The sequence below is a fragment of the Arvicanthis niloticus genome, chromosome 26, assembly GCF_011762505.2.
Source record: "Arvicanthis niloticus isolate mArvNil1 chromosome 26, mArvNil1.pat.X, whole genome shotgun sequence".
NCBI classification, from domain to species: Eukaryota; Metazoa; Chordata; class Mammalia; order Rodentia; family Muridae; genus Arvicanthis; species Arvicanthis niloticus.
In genome coordinates, this window is record NC_133434.1 from 9,692,652 (window position 1) to 9,709,637 (window position 16,986).

At 42.2% G+C, this 16,986-nt stretch overlaps 1 long non-coding RNA gene across 2 annotated transcripts in view; it reads left to right on the forward strand.

The window, feature by feature from the left end:
* The window catches only part of LOC143439049 (uncharacterized), a 128,197-nt gene that overhangs the window by 42,625 nt on the left and 68,586 nt on the right, over positions 1-16,986 (forward strand). For both annotated transcript variants that reach the window (XR_013107502.1, XR_013107501.1), the window contains exon 2: positions 14,246-14,360. This is a non-coding gene — a long non-coding RNA (uncharacterized LOC143439049). The remainder of the gene's footprint in view (positions 1-14,245; positions 14,361-16,986) is intronic.

A 16,986-nucleotide genomic window follows, 5' to 3' on the forward strand; every position in this document is an offset into this window, starting at 1 on the left:
GTAACACTTCCTCTCATTAGGAAAGCTTGCTAGACTTGCATTCCCTGTCTCTGTAAACAGGGTGGGTTTCTTTTTAAATGATTTGTTGTTTTGGGGTCTCTCTTTTAAATGTCAGCTCCAAATGTCTTAGCTTCTGTGGCTACCTCACATGCTGAAACGATGGTTGAGCTATTTATTGTGCCCGAGAAGAGAGAAAACAGAACTGGCTCTTCAGAGTGGTAGTCTCAAGAAAGGAGATCAGAGAGACCACAGAGGACGCTGTGTGGCTGCCTGTGGTCCTATTCCAGTCTGGCTGAGGGAAGGTCTCCAGGTGAGACAACGACGGTCGCCTTTACAGAGTCAGAGAGCATCAAGATATTTTGAGTCTCGTTTGAAATGATTTTAATTCTACCAAGAGGCACTAATGAAAGAAATCCCACTTCCCATGTAGGAGAAAGGAAAGGCACAAAACACACATAAGAACGGCTCCAGAGCACAGCATTCCTCTGGAAATTAGAAAGTGAGGGAGAACAATTGTTACCTGGCGTCTCTCTCTCTCTCTCTCTCTCTCTCTCTCTCTCTCTCTCTCTCTCTCTCTCTCTCTCTCCTGTGTTTTCAGATTACCAGTATTTCTGTGTCCTTGGCCACTGAGGGCAATGCATTGTTTTCCCAAAGGTTATGTGGAGGTTTCTGTAAAATGAAATAAAAAAAATTATTTCTTTTATTTCAGACGGTGAGTAAGCTCAGAATCCATCCAGTACTAACTACTACAGACATGTCCAACATAAACTGTTACTCTCCATGAGCAACCAAACATCCCAACACACACACACACCCTCCCCCTGAGACAAACACACCCAATGTTAGCCAAAATCTAGGCTCCCTGTGAATCTTGATGTACTTTCCTCTGTGGAGAAGAATGAGCCTCCCAGGATGCTTTTCTGCAGCTGGACTGGTTTTTTTTTTTTTGTTTTTTTGTTTTTTGTTTTTTGTTTTTTTTTTTGCTTTGCTTTTCTTCTCTGCTAACTTTCCTTTGCCTCTTTTGTAGAAGCCACAGAGACAAAGACCGCTAGCCACACAGTCACTTTCAGCTCCTGCCGTAACCGCTGGTTAAAAAGTAGAAAGGTTCGAATGTGCTGCAAACTTGCATTTGCCGAGAGGCATTTGCTCTTAGTTCAGTTAGTTTAACATATCTTATTTCCAATGATGCCCAAGAAGCACTTGTGTTTGTGGATGCACCACAGCTAATTACTTGGCTGGGTCTGTTAAAAACCAGAGTAGGACGGAGATTTGAGGGCTAACTGGGAGGTAAAACAGAGAGAGGCGCTGCTGTGTTCAGCCCATGAGCTGTGTGATCCAGCTGCTGGAATCTGCATGTCTTTCCAGCTTTGTTCCTTCAGAGGCGTTGAAAGTCTCAGCTAGTGCTGACTAATTGATATTTGTAGTCACTGCGATTGGGCTCCTCAGCTCAGAAATGCATGCAGATGTGTGTGTGTGTGTGTGTGTGTGTGTGTGTGTGTGTGTGTTCATGCAAGTACTAAGAAACACACAGGCTCACTTATACAAGCAGGTAGTCTTCGCACCAACAGAACTGTGGTGGAGGTTATGGGGTATACAACAGGAGAGAGAGAGAGAGAGAGAGAGAGAGAGAGAGAGAGAGAGAGAGAATATATCACCATAAGATGCATCCGCAAATGCTGCAGAAAGCTTCAGAACCATCCAGCAATTCATGACACCCCCCCCCTTTTTGCCTTCTCTGTGGGACGCCTCCATCCAGACTATTCGTTAAAAAAAAAAAATGATAATAATAACCTGGACAAGGTGAGAGCCCTGCATCTTAGCTCAGAATTCATCTGGTTTCCTTTCCTTCCCGTCTCTGCCTTGTATTTCTCAGTTCATTGTCCATGCATCAGATGGCAGCCACCCTTGCTCTTGAATGCCAGTGTCACAGCAGGCATGGGATGGAAAGGGGGCTGAGGGACGGGCATTGTCAGAGCCAGAGTTTGTCTATTGTCTTCTTTGCTTTCACCGATTTTCTTTTTAGTTCCCCCCACCCCCACCCCCAGGCTTTCCTGTCCTAGTGGCCTCTGTCCAGGAGGAGGGAGAAAATTACAGGGGTTCAAAGAATAGAGGAATGGAATGTTTTCATTGTACACTGTTTTAATAAACAGCTCAGCAGTGCAGTCCACAGAATTAGGGACTGGGGTGAGACTGGAGGATTCTGGTGGGAGATGGGGGCGGGGGATGCAGTGGAGACCTGCCTCAGCCTCCCTGCCCAAGGTGGTTTCTTCTGTCACAGTCCCTGTTGTATGTTGTTTCTTTTTAGTCTTTAAAATTGTGAGAAAAGGGCCTCCTCATCTGTCATGCTTCTGCTTACTTATTTGCTGGTTTCGTGCAAACCTACGTGGGAGTTTTAGGGAAGGCAAGGAACTCCCTGTGTATGTTCTGTCCTGAAATCGGTTCAGCCTGAGCCTGTCTGTTTGTCTTTTAGGATCACCTAAGTTTGCATGTGGAGTTACTGTAGTAACTTACCGCACTATGCCACACACACAAAATAACCATTGTTTGTGTGGGTGTCTGTCTTGATTTTCTATTGTTTTGTGCCTTAACCTTAGCTGCTGGTTTGGATGGTATTTATGGGTGAGTGATTATCTTCTATGACTAGGTCAACTCCTGATAGCTCCCAAAGTTATCAAACGTTACCGAGTCACACCCCCAAATGAAATTCCTAGGGAGTTACTTCAAGTGTGTATTTGACAGAACGTGAGAGGATTGGGTTTTTCCCAACCTGCCACTTTGACTTCATACAGCTTTTATCTCTACAAATAAAATCAGCTCACAGTGATTCCATATACATTGATTCACAGGATGGATCAAACCCTAACTTTGTATGCAAATAACGTAGCTACCAAGCACTTTCATGCATTTTACAGACTTAAGTTTTAGCTCAGAAAAAAAATCACTTGGCTCCAAGTGGATAACTATAATTTACTTAACTTCTAGGTTCCATATAAGATATATATATATATATATATATATATATATATATACATATATATATATAAAATATTCATATATTATATATACTAACATATATTCATATATATTCATTCTAAGTTCTCCTTTTTCCTCCTTTCTGGCTATTTTTACCCTTCTCTGGTTGGAGTCTAAGACTCTTTCCTATTTTCAGAATTTGCTAAATACTCGGCATTTCTGTTCTAAAATGATTTTAAGTCAAAAGTGGCAGTATCTGCATGCAGAGACCACGTTTTATTCAGAATTTAATACCACATGATGTGGGTGGGTGGGTGGTTGCTGGTTAATACAAACTCATCTCTTCCTCTTCCAAGTAGTGATAACAGTCTGTTTGTTAATGTGTGTAAAAATCCTTTGGGTTCCCTAGGAAATCACCTAAGTCTCAAGCCTGAAAACTTCCGTATGTGAACATCTGCTCTGGTGAACAGCACGGACATCCTTTTGCTTTCTCCTCTCAGTGCTGATGTTAAAGGAGCTCAGACTGAGCCACCTTGTCTTCCTTTTGTAAAGAGACAGTTTGAAATGTCTGTAAAAAAAACCCAAACTTCTTGAAGAAATGCAGGGCCGGCTTCAGTGTGAACGAAAGGCTGAGTTTAATTCTGGCCACCCTGATAGGCCACCGTGTAATTCCCAGTGTGTGTCTGCGGCCTCTGTAATCCTTGCCGCAGCTTTAGACCAGGCTTTGTGAGCAGGGACAATTTATCTGTGATATGGTAGTTACAGATATTAAAAAAAAAGTTTACTTGGCTTTAAAACAAAATATTGCTATTGCTAGAGACAAAACCTAAGGCCTTGAACATGCTAGGGGACAACCATTGAGCTACATCCTTAGCTATATATATACATATATATATATATACACACACACATATATATGTGTGTATATGTATATATACATAAATATACATATATACATGTATATATACATGTATATACATGTATATATACATATGTAAATACATGTATATATACATACACACCTATATACATATATATATATATATATATATATATATATATATATATATATAAATTGAGTAGTCACATAATCATTTGGGACTGGTTCAAAGTCAAAATTAAACAAGTGAGGTTTGGGAATGAGGAGATCAGAAGTCAGTCTCTCCAGCTTCTTCAAAGCACTTTGGCCAAAGAGAAATGGAGCAAATGTCCCACTTTTTTTTTTTTTTTTTTGGTCACCTCTGCTTTGGTAAAATCTGAGACGGGCAACATGTGAGGTTGAGCTGTCTCTCTCCACTTTAAAAAATGCCAGAAAAGCCACAGAGGTGGGTTCAAGCCCCTGGGTCTGTAGGGGTGAAGCTGTGGAAAGTTCTGTTTGCTCATTATTAAGCCGTTGAGTTCCACATGGGGCTGGAAACTGTTCTCTTGCCCACGGGGTCAAACTTGGAGGAAACCCCTCCTGGCCTGTGCCCTCTAGAGATGTTTAACTTCTGGAACAACTAGAAGAGAATAACCAAGTTTGGGGCAGAGACAGATCCCCAAAGATGTTAGAGGTGTAGATTCAAGTTAAAGTGTAGATCAACATGTGTCATTTAATCTCTGTAGTTGTTTCAGTAGGTGTAGGGTTTCTGGTTTTGGTTTTATTTTCTGAGACAGAATTGCAACACTATAGCCCCAGTCGCCTTTTCACTCATGACAATCCTGCCTAGGCCTCTCAAACGCTGGGATTACAAGTGCATGCCTCCACCTCTGGCTGACACTGACACAAAACTTTTGAAACATGTAGACCTTTTACTTGGACCATTCTTTTTCATCTCTCTCTGTGTGTTTTATGTGCACGTGCATGTATGTTCCAATGCATGTAGGGACATGTAATGTGTGTGTTCATATGCACATTGCATGCGGGTGGACATCAGGATTCATCCTTCGTTGCTTTTCACCTCAATCGAGGACACAGATCTCTCAGCGGAACCTACAGTGGACAGATATGACTCATGTCACTAGAAAGCTTTCTTTGGGGAGTCCCCCATGTCTGCCCCTTCCACCTGGCATGGTGAAGTCAGTTTTGTGGATCTAAACTCTGATCCACACAGGTTATCAGCAAGCGTTTTAACTATTCACCCATCTCTCCAGCCCAGGGGCATTTCTTAACTGTAGGTTTGTTCCTGTACTTTTATGTATCAAAACATCATCTGGTCCAAAGATTAACTCATGCATTTTGTCTCTTGGAACCTTAAATTATAAATACCTATTAAATGTGTGTTTATTGTAATCTTAAAGTAAGTGTGTGTATGTGTCTGCATATGAGTGCATATGCCCACAGAGGACACAGAGCTTCTTGAACTAGAAATATGTCCGAATGGTTGTAATTACTGAGCAGTCTCTGTAATGGAGAGACCTTAGTTGTCAGAGAAGTATGAGACATTTGCTCTAAGAAGGATTGCTGTCAGTGCTAACCAACCACAGTGGCCCGCTGTCCATGTGACTTGTGGAGATATGATCGGAAAAACCCGGGGCTGGAGAGATGGCTCAGTGGTTAAGAGCACTGACTCCTCTTCCAGAGGTCCTGAGTTCAATTCCCAGCAACCACATAGTGACTCATAATTATCTGTAATGGGATCCGATGTCCTCTTCTGGTGTGTGTCTGAAGACAGCTACAGTGTACTCATATAAATAAAGTAAATATGTAAGAAAAGGAAAAACCCAGGTGATTTGTCAGCTCAGCAGAGGGGTGGCACTTGGAGGTGATGTTCTGTGTTCAAGGAGTCGAGTTTAAAGATAAGCAAACGTGAGAAATGAGGATGCTATCTAGAGTTGGTGCTTTGGCAATGGCTTGGTTTTCATTCCCAACTATTTCAGGATGGAGTCTAGCCGGTAGACACAAATCCCTGTTATACAGACTGCCTAGGCAACCTGTAAACCTCTGAGGCTTCTTTAAACATAGTTATACTATTCTGACAGTTGGCTCATTAAGTGGATTATAAGGTCCTCGAGCATGTAAAAGACAAAGTGTGATAATACATGGAATGCACGCACATATCCGATGCTCACATATTCATTCAGCATGAAATATTTACAATAAATATTAACTTATTTGAGGGTGGAGAATGTGCGTGCTACAGCACATAGGTAGAGGTCAGAGTACAACTCACAGGGGTTGGCTTTCTCCCTCCACCATGTTGATTCTCGGAGTCAGGCTTGGTGGCAGGCATTCTTACCCACCGAGCCATCTCACCAGTCTTTGTATGCACTCGTGTGTAAGAGAAACAGTGAAGATTTGAGGTGGAGAATTCTTCTCCTAGCCACTTCTCTGGGTACAGATTTAGAAATGAGATAGTATGTAAGTTAGCCATCCCAGGGCTGTTGAAAAGGAAGTAATAACAGGCATTCTCAAACGGATACCGAATGCTTCACAGCGTCAGCAACACTGCAGGACCTTTACCCCTTTTAGTATTTGATCAGTGTCTGTCCCATGGGAGCTTCTCGTCCCATTTACTTCAGCCTCTAACAAGTAAGGACTGAAATGGTACCCAATAGAAACACCAGCATCACTGGCCAGTGAAGCCAGGTTGTTTAAGCGTAAGCTAAGAAATTACAGATAAGTGTATTCTATTCAGTCTGTTGGAGGAAATCCATTATTTCTGTGCAGAGTCATTTGGCAATGATAATCTAATCAATCTTCATGGTCTTTCCCCCCTGGTGTACACGAAGGGGAACTGGGGGCTCAGTGGAGTTTTGGCTTACCCACAAATTAAGTCACACCTGGTTACGGGCTGGAGAGATGGGACCTTATGTACAATTCTGGACACAGTAGCACACACAGCTCTAGGAGGACAAGAACACATTCGGGCTTGTTGCCTAGTTAATCTAGCCAAGTTCGAGTGTTCAGTCGAAGAAGTAAAAAACGATGGAGAGCTGTTAGCCGTGGTTAGTGTCTGAAACTGGTGTTACGACGAGGTTGTTGGTCTCTTACTCAAAGAATTGTAATAAAGTTACACACAGACTGCAAAGTAGCAAGGGAATTTTACTCAAAGCAAAGTGGCCACATAGGTCCCAATACTCTGTTGAGACTGACCGTGGTCTACCTGATGGAGAGAACACTCAAGAGTCTCTGCTGTTGTTGGGACTTCTTTATACGGAGTTCAAAGGACACGGTCATTTGTTGTTCAGGGACATAGTGTCAGTGGTTCTGTTTTGATTGACAGGTTCGGATTGTGTACATTTTTGCTTATTGTGTATGCCCCGTTTCACAGTGCATCTGATTTTAATCCTATGCATACCCAGCTATGCCCAGGCATAAGGTAACAAGTGGGGACTTCTCTCAGAAAAGTTCATTCAGAGGGTAGAATTTGCCTCACTACATTTACCTCCAAACTAGTTCAAACCAGATTGGTTGGAACTCATGGCTCCTAATCTGAGATATAACTGGGGATGTTTGAATAGAAAATATCCATACCTGATGGTTGTTAAGGGAAGTAGAAATTTCTTTCATCATTTCCAGAGAGCATCTCTGCAGGTCAGCGCAGGCAGAGAGGCTCTAGGCTGTGGGTACATTGTGAGAAGAGGGGTGTGCATTCATAGTACGTACAGGTTGTCAAATACATTGTTAGAGGACGGGTGTGTTGTGTACACCAAACCAAGCACAGACTCATGTTGCTAAGCTGTTCCATGCCCTTGCCTGCATCAGAGTGATTAAGGAAGATACCTAAAGCCATCCCGAAGCCTCCACATACACAGAGAGATATGCACACATGCACTCCTAACCCATGTACACACAGGGACATGTATGTATACACACAGGCTAATAAAATGTATTGTGCTGAGTCATGAATTGAGACTAAGCCCACGACTGCTAGGAGCTTCTTGGCTCAGTGGGTATTATCTCTCAAAGTCTGTCTGTTTCTGTAGGCTGGTTACTACGATCAAAAAGACCCAAACTGCTCTTAAGAAACGCATGCTCATTTGAGGTAAGCTTAGAAAGGAAAAATAGCTCTAGCCTTCTGCTGCGTGGTAGGGAAACGACAGACTACAGAGTGAGCTGAAGTTCTCAAAACAACTAGGAGAAAAAATAATGAAAATTTTCACTGAAAAGGAAAGATAAATACTTAAGCAGATAGTTATACCCTTATTCACACATTTATACTATATTATATATTAACACAGCAATGAGATCCTTTGAAAATGTACAATTTTGTGTATCAGTTAAGCAAAATTCATAAATTGAAATGTGATAAAAATATCTGATACGCCTTGCTAGTTTCCCGGCACATAGTCAACCTTTGTGTGCATCACAGTCAATAACTAGTTCTTAAGATTTCTTTTTCTCTCAGGTAAAACTGATAAAGCAGGACAGAGGGACTTCAGAGTGAGCCACACAGAGAATAGTGTGACTTCTCAGATTGTTTTCTCTTCAGTACTGCTGTCCTGGGATATATCCTATCCTTTCCTTGTGAGTAATTTTGGATTTTTCTACTTTTATAGGAGTGGCCTTTTGTTATGAAGATTAACTACTGCAATTACTCAAAACTGTGTCAATCTGTTTTTCTACCTTCTATTAGCTTTTATAAAAATAATATGATCAGGACATGGTACGTTGCTCTTGTCACACCAGCACTTGGGAGACTGAGGCAGGAAGATTGCTGTGAGTGAATACAAGGCCAGACTGGGCTAAGAATAAAACCTTGTCTCGGTAAAAACAAATGACTCCCCCAATAACAAAGTCAATACTCACTATTGTCTTGCATTTTTAATTTAATTTCTTTCAGGAGCCTTAAACTTACTGTCCTGTAGCTAATCACACAAGCAAAGTCACTAATAAAAGAGAAAAAAAAATGGCTTGGGTACAGACCTGTAGCATAGTCAATATCCTCGGGACCGTTACATAAAACCACAATTGTGAGGTGAAATTCACCTATGTCCCATGACTTTTACCTTAAATGAAAAGTATAGCATCATTATTTTCTGACTCCAAGTATTTTCATACTACAAGATCTACAAGGTCTTGGAAAAGCTTCCAGGCTTGTTCATGTCTCTGTTATCACGCCTTATGATGGCAGCCAGACCTTCTGCCTCTCCTCCTAGTTTTATTTAACTCAAGCTGATGCGATTTCCTAACATCTAGAAAACGTACTTCCTTGGCTGCTCATTGGCTAACTTAACGTATTGGCTGGTGACGTCAAGGATGGCGGTAGGACGTACAAAGTCACGTAAGGGAGCTTCTGCTGTCCCATTCAAAGAACGTATGAAAAGAGCGCTTTTCAAAAGCATCACAGGTAATTATTACTATTCAAAATAAAACACCGCGAAGTATACTGATAACCTTTACTTTAGCATTCATGGGGTATTGAGTTTATTCTCATAAATCCTGCAATTTATCTCCTTAGTAAATCTCCTAAAGTGAACTAGGCTTCCCCCTTGCAGATGGTGGCAGGTTGAGGTTAGCGTGAGGAAAACAGAATGGCTTACCCAGGGAAGGGGGCCTTGAGCAAATTGGTTTTCTCAGCCTGGGGTCTGGAACTGGTGTCTGGGTTGGTGGGTGGAGGATGGTTTGGGGAAGAGGAGAAGGCAAAGGAGAGATTTACTCAAATAAAGATAAACATTTGCACAATGGATAAAGCAATCGTGTATTTTCCTAACAGATTGTAACTCTGAATGCATGGAAAGGCGGTACACGTTTTATGATGGATAAAACAGCCCTGTGCTTTCTTTTCTTTTTATTGGTTATTTTATTTATTTACATTTCGTTTGTTGTTCCCCTTCCTGGTCTCCCCTCCACAAACCCTGCATCCCATTCCCCCTCTCCTTTGCCTCTATGAGGGTGTTCCCCCACCCACCCACCCACTCCTGCCTAACTGTACTAGCATCTCCCTACACTGGGGCATCAAGCCTCTACAGGCCCAAGGGCCTCATGCCAATCCTGTGTTCTCTAACAGACTATAACTATGACTGCATGGAACGGTGATGCACCTTTCGTTTGTACTTGTCAAAGCAGTGGTTTGACATTTTTTTCTCAATTTTATTCTATGTCCTTTTAATACTTAAAAAAAATTACTAGACAAAGTTACTACAATGGATGTCAATGTTCCAGTGAGTATACTAGAATATTACACGAATCTTTTACCCAGAGTCTTATTCTGATTGGTCAGGATATGTGTCCTTAAAGGTAGGATCCTCTTTCTCCCATTTAATTCTATTTTAAAATATTTTAATTATTATTATATTTATGCCTATATATAATAATTATTAATTGTTTATTATTAATCTTCACTGTGCTTATTCATAGTTGTGACATGGATGTTTTCATTTGTGTGTTGCTTTTGTTATCAGGGGCCATTTGTGTTACCATATGAATTTTAAGGTTGTTCCCTTTTTTTTCTTGATTATTTTAGTTGTGGTCTGGCTCTTATGTATCTCCCAAGGGAGTGGAGTCTCAGAAGTCTTGAGTTCAACTGAAATGAGCAATTCCTCTGTGCATCAACTTAATGATTTCTCATTAATGCTTAGAGTTGAACACAGGAGTGCAAAATGTCAGATTCAAAAATCCCTTTGAAGGTCTTCCGACCTAACCAGCTCACATTGTAGAGGAGATAAAGAGAAAGAGGAAGAGAGTGAAAGTCTTGCATCTAGTTAGAAGCAACGCTGGATCTCAGCTTCTCGAACAGAACTGCTACAATGTATCTTGGCATCTGAGAAATCCACATACACGAGGCGTAAGTCAGTCCTCCTGCCTCCGAGCTCCCTAGAAATAGATGGAAATAAAAACCATGAATAGGCGTTGAAGAAGATTTAATAGGCAAAAATTCCTGGACTATTTTTTTTTTCAATGACTAAGAGATGGCTGATGGAGGAAGCCAATGCAAGAATTGATAAGCAATTCATCTCAAAAGAATCCCAACCAGTAATAAAAAGCCAAGGGATGTGGTGAATTTAGTGTGGATGCCAATGGCGTGGGGGTCAGGGGAATCATCTCTTTTATTCCTAATAGAGGTGAAATACAGTCTTGTCCTCTTAGGACAGATAAGAGCAGTGGTTCTCAACCTTCTTGAAGCTGAGACCCATTAATGCAGTTCTTCATGTTGTGCTGACCCCAGCCATAAAGTTATTTCATTACTACTTCATAACTGTAGTTTTGCGCTGTTATGGATCATAATGTAAATATCTGTTATGTAAGATAATCTGATTTGTGAGCCCTGTGGGGATTGAGACCCACAGGCTGATTACTGCAGGGTGAGAAGAAATGCGATCCCAAGCTAGAAAACAAATGAGCTGTGAGACATCACAAGGATCTGGGGATGAGGCGTAAACTCTTCTCACAAGCTAAACCATTCTGTTCGGTGTCCACACGCTCCTTGTCTGTTAGAGGATTAGCCTGCTTTTCTCTGGCTACTTGCCCTCTCACCTGAGTTCCTGCCCAAAGCTAGTGTGAGTCTTTCTTACCAGTGAGCAGGGAAGAGAAATCCCTGAAGGCTAGCTCATGTTCTCATGGATGTTGGTTCTATGGCTGGGAAGATCCTGGCAGGGCACCAGTAAAGGCTGTTAGCCATGGCTCTGTCACTACCATTGTGGATCCAGATGGCTCAGCTGGTCCCTTCAGCCTGAGCTGCTGGAGTCAGTGAAGTCCTACTATGCATTCATACCAATCGGCCATGGGGAGTCTCATCTCACCTGGTTCTTGCTAACCTGTTCTATTGGGTTCAGTTCCACGCTGACCTTCCGTGTCTGTTCTGTCTGCATATTCTTGGAGATGACCACAAATAAACTTTACCCACACCTGTCATCTGTTCACTTTCAACACTGGGGGGGTGTAAAACAGGTTCTTGCCTGTGCCAGGTAGATAAGCAGTCTACCACTGAGTTAACAGCTCCCTCCCCCCGCCCCCCACTCTGCAGACGTCACAAGTATCTGCTTAATCCCATACAGTTCTCAGGTTGCCTCAGGTAATATGTATTCATGTACATGTATGTGCATGTATATTCGTAGTCGTCATTTTAAACACACATTGTTTTAAAATTTTTTTTACTTCTAAAATTAGCATATAAAGAAGTTCATTTTCTTGGGTGTGTGGTCCTATGATTTTAATTCCTGTTTAGATCCATCACGCAGAGCAGAACACTTGCCATCCCAAGTCTTTTCCCACACCATTGTTTTTACTCAAATACCTCTGCCATGTCCTGTCCTTATAGCCTCAAGTGTGCTGAGAATAGTGTATTAATGGACTTAGAAGAAGGTAACACTGGGGGGCGGGGGGTTGAGTGGATGGCGCCTTCCATTCAATACAATGTCCTTTAGACTCATCATTATTGCTGTGTCAGCTCTTTTCCTTATTATTTGAACAGGTCCTTACTACGCCATCCACATTGGATGCTGATCCCCTGTCTCAGCATCTTGAGTGTTGGGATTACAGACATAAGTTAGTTACTGCATTCACATCCAGCTAGAATCCATTCCCTTTCGTAGCTCAAGAGTATGCTACTCTTGGTCTTCCGTTCATGAATAATGGGCATTTGCGTTCTCCCAGCTCAGAGTGACTGTAAGTAAGATTGTGATGATGTCTCTATGCTTGTATTTGTGTGGCTGTAAGTTAGGTTTTTCTTTTCCCTCTACAGTAAACGACTATAAGCATACCTCTTAGTTTGGATCACTTCCCCCTTTTGAACTGGAGTTTGTTCCACGCCTTGGACGGATGAGCAGGCCCCGTGGACCTACCTGCTCCTTCTCATCTCTTCCATCCCACAGCCTTTCCTTTGCAAACAAGGAACTCCCAGAACACAATTCGAGTGGAGGCCATTTTAATTCATCTAAATGTTCTCAGCTCCGTGTTTGTTGTGGCTCGGCTTATTGCACCAGTAACGTAGTACCCTCTGCTGGCTGGCTCACAATGCCGGCTCCGTGCCTGTGATTTAACACAAAACCAAACCAAACCAAACCCTATAGGTGGAATGAAAACAAGCCAAAGGAGTGGAGTCGGGAGGAGTGGAGAGAAGAAGGAGTTGTGAGAATTCCCGTAGAAATAACAGCCTGACAGGGACCACTTCATGTATTTGATGCTACACATATAGATAAATGTTGCAATATTTTTATGGAACCTTACAATATTGTCTTCTCAATTGTAGGCAAAGATGGGCTGTCTGGAAAGCTGGACCCAGCCTGGAGCCTGCCACCCAGATTGCTATTTTGTGAAACCTTCTGCATACAAATGACTCAGATCCAAACATTCAAAAAAATGATCTCGGAGGGCCATCTGGTTCTCACTGGTTCTAAAAGCTTCATTCAGCCCAGGGTGTGGATTCGGTTCAAAAGATAGAAAGAGCTTTTCACAGAGAAAAGTCTAATGTGTTCCACTGACCAAGGCTGCAAACTAGCTTTTAAAACCAGCCAGCCATGATACTCTGCGGGCTGCTGGATGATGACTTTCATAGGTCAGTGGAAGTCTGATAAATATTTAATTGATGATGCGGTTGTATAGTGGTTTGAACATACGCAGACACACAGATGCAATTTTTGTATCATCAGGAAACATGTGTTAATTTGTTTGGGTGTCTGAATCAGTCTGTTATTTAGACTGAGCCAGCGTGTCAGTCAGGCCGTGGGGTCTACCGGAGCCATGTAATCTTTGCGATATGTCATTTTTAATTCGTGAAGACAATACAAGTCAACCTTGCAGTCTGCATGCTGGTGTTGACCGCCTTTGCTGTTTACACGGCCGGCCTGGCTGCTTGCCTTCCTGATCAAAGCAAGGTTTGTGTCCTCTGAAGCCAGGGGATGGGGGATGCTCCTTTGGGAGGCTCACAGCACGGACAGGAATGGGAGCTTGTCTGTCTGTTCTTAGCCTCAGCTTTGGGCTACACCCAAGTCTAGAGTGGAGGCATTGGGAAACAGCAAGTGAAGTGGGTACCATTGCGGGTAGGGTACTTGGTTTACTTCTCTTTTCTGTGGGTTTTCACTGTCTCATCAGTGTTCAGGGAGAAATGTGTGTGTCCAATAATGGAAGCATGCCAACCCAAAATGTAGCATATGTTGGGGTCTTGAAAATTTTTTGTTAATGACTTTTCATACTCTAGGATGCAGAGTTCAGGAATGCCGGGGCTGTCTGGCTTCCTGAAACCCAACATAGTGCTCAACCTAAAGAATACAGTCAAAGGAGTTTGTTAAATACTGGGGACCAAAACTAGCTTGCAAAGGGCCTGTGAGACGACATGGGTGAGTGTCAGGACCTTGGTGCAGTCGTTGTACACCTACTCCAGGTAATTCAGCTTTTTCTGTTCACTCTTAGTGAATCCTGAAGTGGACTGACTTCATCTTTCCGAGGCGATCTGTGATGTTTCAGGAAAGTTCCACTATTGCTGAACAACTGAGACCGCCTGGAGCTCCTAAGTGCAAAGAGATTGGTAAGCGTTTTCTCCAACCAGTTAACATTTGTTTTCAAAACCAAACATCTTCGGTTGACCTTATTCCCCATGGCTCTTCCAGGAGACAGGAACCCTCTCAGCAACCAGAGGCGGAAGTCAATGATGGATAGTATGCTTGTCTGTCCTAATGTGTCTGTCCTATACGAAAGGGCATTTAAAATAACTTCTTTAAGAGAGAATTTAACACTCTTGGTTTCTCAAGCTCTTGACCAGTGGGTCTCAACCTTCCTAATGCTGCGACCTTTTAATATGGTTCCTCATGTCGGGGTGACCCCCCCCAACCCCAAAATTACTTTCATTGGTACTTCATAACTGTAATTTTTTGCTACTGTGATGAATCATAAGGTTAGTATCTTTTGGAAAAGGAGGTTTGCCAAAGGGGTTGCAACCCATATGTTGAGACTCAGGGCTCTAGAAAGAGCCCTGGTCTTCAGAGAAGACTTACAGGCACTTGATCGGCATTCTTCAGTATGGCTTCCCTTTTTTTTGTGTGTGTGCATGCAATAAGGCATAATTTCACAATGGTACGTGTGTGTGTCTCCGTGTGTGTCTGTGTGTGTATGTCTGTGTATGTATGTTGTATGCCTTTTTATATGTTTATGTATGCATGGAGGCCAGAGGTTCACAGGAGGCCAGAGGTTCGCATCAGATGTATTTCCTCGATTACTCTTTGCCTTGTTCTTTGAAACAGCATGTCTTGGTCAGTCTGGAGCCCACTAATTCAGCCACAAGCGTACTCAGTAATTGTATGCAGGGAGTGCTCTACCTGTCTCTGCCTGCCCCACCACTGCTGGGATTACAAACACTGTCACCGTACTTGTCTTTTAGGTGAGTGTGGGGGATTTGAGCTGAGGTCCTTCCTGTCCCTCTTGGCTGAACCCTTACAGACCAGCTGGTCCCTGCAGACCTATGTTGGCTTATGTTGAGGTTACTGATGACAATTCTAATGGTGTGTGCTCATTTAAACAAAGGTTACCACCTCGTCCACTTTGAAGTGAAAGTATAGTCTCGTTAAATCATCCATGTCATTGGCTACTGTCATCACTAGCCACCCACCATGCCATTCTCATCGGAAAAGTTGACTCACAACTATTAAGTAATAATTCCATGCCCCCCTCCCTTTACCCAGACTCTCCATCCCTTTGCATTCGAACTGCCTTATGTACCTCGTATAAGTGAATCACTTATCTGTTGACTGACTTATTATCACACAGAATAATGTCTTTCAGATCTACGATGCCGTGACACATGACACACTTATTTTCATTTTTAAAAGGCTGGACGATATTTTAGTTTGTTTATATACCCTGTCTCAAATCTCATCTCATTTGCACCTGGACATGTGGTTTATTCCTCTTCTTTCATTGGCTTAAAATAACTCTGTTGTGAAGGTTTTGCCGCCGACTTCCCAATTTCAGATCTTTTGGATAAAGGACCAGGAATGGCACTGAAGGATCAAACAGTTCTTGTATTTTTAATTTGCGGAAGTTCCACCCGTGTTTTACATAGTAGTTGCACCACTTCACAGGCACTAAATATTCCAATTCTTTGGAATTCTCATCAACACTTCTTAGTTGCTGTCTTGTTTTGTTTTAATGTAGATACCTTAATGGGGTAGAGTAGGATCACATTGTATATTTGATCTCTCTCCTTCTACCCTTTTCTTTCTTTCCTTTCTCTCTCCCTCACTCTCTCCTTCACTTCTCCCTCCCTCCTTTTCTCTCTCCCTTCCTTCCTCCCTCTCTCCCTTCATCCCTCCCTCCCTCCCTCCTTTCCTACCTTTCTCCTCTCAGTACTGGTGACTGAATTTAAGACCTCATACACATGAAGGAAACACTCCACTACAGAGATCCAGCAAAAGCCTTCTATTTTGCCTTTTCTTTTGAGATGTTCTCACTAAGTAACCCAGGCAGGCCTTAAACTTGTAATCCTCCTGCCTCAGTCTTTCCAAGTAGTAGGGATTTCAAGATTTTACCATCAGACACAGATGATGTGCATTTCATTAGTGTCTCACTATGTTAAACATCATTTCAGGTGTGTGTCATCTTTAGCGAACTGTCACATTCCATGTCCGTCTTGGAATGGGCTTGTTTGTTTGTAGATGGACACATGAATCCCTCCTGTATTTCAGGTCTCTTATGAGATACATGGTTTGAAAATACATATTTTTCCATCCAGCAAATTCTCTATCCCATTTTGTTACTTTTATTCTGTTACATAAGTTTTCATGTAGTCTAGTTTATTTAACGTTTCTTGGTTGTCTGACCTTTTGGGGTTATGCATAAGACAGCATTCCAAATGCATTACCAGGAAGTTTCCCCTTGTCTAAAAGTCTGATAGTTCTAGGTCTTCTATCTACTCTCTGACAGCCTGTTCTCATCTCCCAACCCAGATCCAGACAATGAACTTTCTGAGCTTAGAGGCTGCAAATGAAGTTTGCAGTCCTAGCATGGGAGACCTACCCTCAGCAAATCATAGCAAGATAGGATTCCTTTCCAAGCTGTTATGAGGATAAGTCAGATGATAATTTCCAATCTTCATAATAATTAGTAATTTCATGAACTTTAACTACCATTGAGGACCCCAAAGAACTCTCTGAATTAAA